The sequence below is a fragment of the Oryza brachyantha genome, chromosome 9 (assembly GCF_000231095.2).
Source record: "Oryza brachyantha chromosome 9, ObraRS2, whole genome shotgun sequence".
In the NCBI taxonomy this organism is placed as follows: domain Eukaryota; kingdom Viridiplantae; phylum Streptophyta; class Magnoliopsida; order Poales; family Poaceae; genus Oryza; species Oryza brachyantha.
This window is the reverse complement of record NC_023171.2, coordinates 47,501-52,435: the sequence shown is the minus strand read 5'-3', so window position 1 is coordinate 52,435 and position 4,935 is coordinate 47,501.

The window sequence follows — 4,935 nt, the reverse complement described above, 5'->3', positions numbered from 1 at the left end:
TGTGTAAAGATATACTTTAAACTCTTATGATCTGTATACACTTCACACTTGTTACCGATTAAGTAGTGTCGCCAAATTTTTAGGGCATGCACTACAGCTGCTAGTTCCAAATCATGAGTCGGGTAGTTACCCTCTTGTGGTCTCAACGGACGAGAGGCGTAAGCAACCACCTTTCCTTCTTGCATTAGCACACATCCAAGTCCTGATCTGGATGCATCGTAGTAAACCTGGAAGTCTTTCATTTGATCCGGCAAAACCAACACGGGCGCCGAAACCAACCTTTGCTTAAGCTCTTCAAAACTCTTATCGCACTCTTTTGACCATTTGAACTTCTCTTCCTTTTTCAACAACTGTGTCATTGGCTTGGCTATCTTTGAAAAATTCTCAATGAACCGGCGGTAATAGCCCGCAAGTCCTAAGAAACTCCTAATTTAGGAAATCGTCTTAGGCGGGGTCCACTTGATTACTGACTCCACATTACTGGGGTCCACTGCCACACCTTGGGCATTGATCACATGGCCAAGGAACTTCACTTCGTGCAGCCAAAAATCACACTTGCTGAACATGGCATACAACTGGTGTTCTCTTAGCTTCTCTAGCACAATCCACGAATGTTGCTCGTGCTCTTCTTCTGTCTTGGAGTAGATAAGAATGTCATCAATGAAGACAACCACAAACTTATCCAGGTATTCCATGAACACCTTATTCATGAAATTCATGAAAAATGCCGGGGCATTAGTAAGTCCAAACGACATTAGCGTACATTCTTACAAGCCGTAGCGAGTAGTGAATGCCGTCTTGGGAATATCTTCTTCCCGAATTCTCAACTGGTGACACCCTGATCTCAAATCGATCTTGGAGAAAACTTTGGCTCCCTTCAACTGATCAAACAGATCATCAATCCTTGGCAGAGGGTACTTATTCTTGATGGTAACATCGTTCAAAGCACGATAGTCCACACACATTCTCTTAGTTTTGTCCTTCTTCTCAACAAAAATAACCGGGGCACCCCAAGGCGAGGTACTCGGTCAGATGTAACCTTTTTGAAGCTGTTCATCCACTTGCTTCTTCACTTCTGCCATCTCATTAGCTGCCATCCTATAGGGTCTCTTATAGATCAGTGCAGTTCCTGGTACCAAGTCGATACGGAACTCGATCTCTCTTTCTGGCGGCATCGTTGTGAGATCATCTGGAAACACCTCGGATACTCACAAACCACTGGTATGTCTTCCAACTTCTTTGGATCTTTGACTGTTTCCGAGGGTTGCTCTTTGACTTCCATCTAATTCAAACAAGTCCTGATTGTCACTAACTCCGGCGACTGATATGTTACTACTTCACCAACTTCACTAGTCAAGGTGACCGCACGCTTGGCACAATCAATCACTCCTTGATGCTTGGTAAGCCAATCCATTCCCAAAATGACATCTAGGTCTTTAGATTCGAGAAGGATGAGATTGGCTAGAAAGGATGTCCCTTGGATTTCTATGGGCACATTAGGGCTATAAAGGTCCGAAAACATACTATGCCCTGGAGTACTAACCCGCATCGGATTTCTTAACTTTTCCCTTCTTAACCCAAGCATTCCCACAAACTTTCTTGAAATAAAAGAGTGTGTAGCACCAGAATCAAAAAGTACTGTAGCAGGTACGGAGTTGACAGGAAACGTACCCAGTATTACTTCTGGCGCAGCCTGTGCTTCTTCGACGGTGACGTGATTCACACCAACTTGTACAAACCTCTGCCCGCTGCGCTTCGGCTTCGGGCACTTGTCGGCAAAGTGACCTGGGTCGCCACAGTTGTAGCACACTCCAGGCTTTGCACGTGCATCCTTCCTGGCTGGAGGAGGTTGAGTTGTTGGTGGGGGAGCGTTCTGTTGTCGGGGAGCTAGTGCAGGGAGAGCACGTTGAGGTGGAGCACGCTAGGACGAGCCACTGGAGAAGTTGTTGGGATTGTGGGGACGGTGTTGGCGGACAATGAAGGTCGATTGCCCGTGCTGCTGATTCTGAGGATGGGGGCCGGTGTGGAATCGGGGCTTCTGAGGAGGCGGCTGGTTAGACCTGAACTGTGAGGCCTTCCTCTTCCTATCCATCTGGAGGTGCTGGTCCTCTTGACGGATGGCCTTATCCACTAGTCTTTCAAAGTCAGCATAGTCGCCCGAAAGCAACTGCTTCTTCAACTCATCATCCAAACCTCCGAGGAATTTTTCTTGTCTTTCGGCGTCAGTGCAAACATCCTCGGGAGCATATCGCGCTAGGCGATTGAACTCATGAACGTACCCTGTCACTGTCCTGGTACCTGGCTGCAAAGCGCGGAACTCACGCTTCTTCTGGGTGACTATCTCATCAGGAATATGAGCCTTACGAAAGGCAGAACTCCGCCCAAGTTACTTCCGTGGTAGCGGTGTGGGTAGCAAGGAAATTATCCCACCAAGCAGAGGCGGGGCCCATCAGTTGATGTGCGGCGAAGGAGACTTTCTCTTGGTCAGTGCACTGCAGTAGATTGAGCTTCTTCTCGATGGCATGGAGCCAATCACTTGCCTCCCTGGGGTTGGTAGTGCTTGAGAAGGTCGGGGGATGAACACGGAGAAACTCTGGTAACTTGGACTGCACTGGGGGTGGTCCATGCTATTGCTGGTTATTCTGGTTCTGGTTTAAGAGCTGCTGTAGCACTTGTTGGTGTTGCTGCTGCTGTTGTTGCATCTGCTGCATCATCCAAGAGAGCATCTGTGTCTGGCTAGCAAGAATCTGAGCGAGCGACGGATTCTCTGGTGGAGGCGGTGAGGGCGGTCCTCCGGTGTTGCACTGGTCGGTGTCGCGGTTGCCGTGGCGGGTGTTCACCATCTGCAGGAGCGAGAGGAACAGAAAGAGAAAGAAGAAAAAGAAACGGCTAAGCAAACATGGGCTTTATTTAATTAGTGAACTGTAATTGTCTTGTTTAAGAAACACACTTAAAACCACACAACTCCTGGCGGTACAACCATAACCCCACTCCTGCTATGGTTCACCACTAGCCCCAAGCGAAGCAAACCTAACACACCTAAACTAGCACACAACGACTAAAAACGAAGCTAAAGGTGACGTCTAGGGCACGGAAGGAGAGCGACGATCGACGACAGGGGATGGATCTTCTTCCTCGTCTTCAGAGCGGCTCCTAGAGTTGCTGGGGAGACCATCTTCATCTTCACCAGAAGCGGACTCACTGCTGCTAGAGACTGTGACGATCCTGTTGCGGTTCCTTGCAGCGTTGAAAGGGGAGACACCTTCTTCGGGCACTGGGGTCGGAGAGGTTGGCACCATCTGCATCAGTGGTCTTGGTTCATCCGGGGCACCGGGGTAAGACTAAACTCTGGGCGGCCCACGGGTTCGCTTCCTCGCCGTAGTGCGAAGCCTTGCACCACCGGGCTCTGGGAGTCCTTTGAGCCTGGCGTTCTCCTTCTTCAATCGGTCGACCTCATCTTGCAGGCGGACGATCTGAGTGAGCTTGGCGTCGTTTAAGGCCTTGGACGCTTCGTGGAGATCATGATGCATCTAGTCGAGGCCCTGCAGCACCGTGCACATCCTACCGAAGGTAGGGTCTTGCTCACTCCGGGCAGACCGAAACCTACTGACCATGGAATTGGGTCCACGACCAGGGTGATACCGGTAAGCCGAATGCCGAAACGTCAGGTCGTGCCTGGCCCTGAGCGTTGTCATCAGACTGTAAGCAGCTTCCTGGCAGGCATGCTCATGCGAACCTCCAGCTCCTTCTGCTTCCAAGTTAGGGAGGAAACCGGGGATTCCATGTAGCTCCAAGAGGGTGGATCGTGGTGTACTCTGGCTCATAGGGGTATCCTGCCATGAACGAGACTCTTGCCAACTCTGCCACAAATCCGGCCATTCCGTTTCCACGATGGTACAAGATGTCACACCCGGAGTTTCGTCCTAAGCCTAAATTGTAAAAAGAAATCCGTAAATAACAATTGGCTTAATTAACTCAGGAAAAATCCCTCTAAAAGGAATTAATTCACTTAAATCGAGGCTCGCAAATCGACTAACAGGATTTAAATTCAAATTGCAGAAGTATAAAATTTGGCCAAACAAATTAATTTAAAACTCGGCAAAAGTGGGGTTTTCCTTTTTCCTCTCTTTTTCCCTTCCTTCTCAAATTGGGCCGAAGTCCAATTTTCCTCCCTCTCTCTTTTTCCTTTTTCTTTTTCTTTTTCTTTTCCTTCCCGGGCCGGCCCAGCCGAGCCGGCCCATCCTCCTCCTCGGCCGGCCCAGCCGACCGGCCTCCCTCCCCCTTCGCGCGCGCCCCCGCCTGGGCCGCGGCCTCAGCCCAGCTCCCGCGCTCGCCGCTCGCCCGCGCCGTGAGTCCGCGCCGCCTCCCTCCTCTCCCGCGTGCCACTGACAGGTGGGGCCCACCTGTCAGTGACCGTTTCGGCCGCCCGCGCCCGCGCCGCGCCGCGTCCGAGCCGGACTCCGCGCCGTCGCCGCAACCGCCGCCGCCGCATCCGCCGCCGCCGAGACCGCGTCATCGCCGACTCGGTCTCCAACCTCCGCCCGCCCTAGCCGGTCGCCGCCACCCTATAAATCCCGAGTCGCCGCGCGCCGTCGCTCGTTTTCCATCGTCGCTCGAGTCGCCGCCGCGCTGCCGCCGTTCGCCGCCGCCGCGCAATCTCGCCACCAGTCGCCGGTTGCCGCCGCTTTGTTGCGTCACCACCTCCGTCCCGCTGTCGCCGACCGGTTGCCACCCTCGTCGCCGCCAGTGAGCGTCCCCGCGCCGCGCTTTCCTCCGTCGCGTCGTCGCCGTCGCGCTCGGTCGCCTCGCCGTCGCCGAGCGATCTCCGCCGCCACCGCCGATCTCCCGCACCCGCCCACGTCGCCACCTTCGCCTCGCTCTGGCCGACCCGTCCGCGCCCTCGCCGCCGCCGGTGAGCCTCCGCACCCTCCTCCC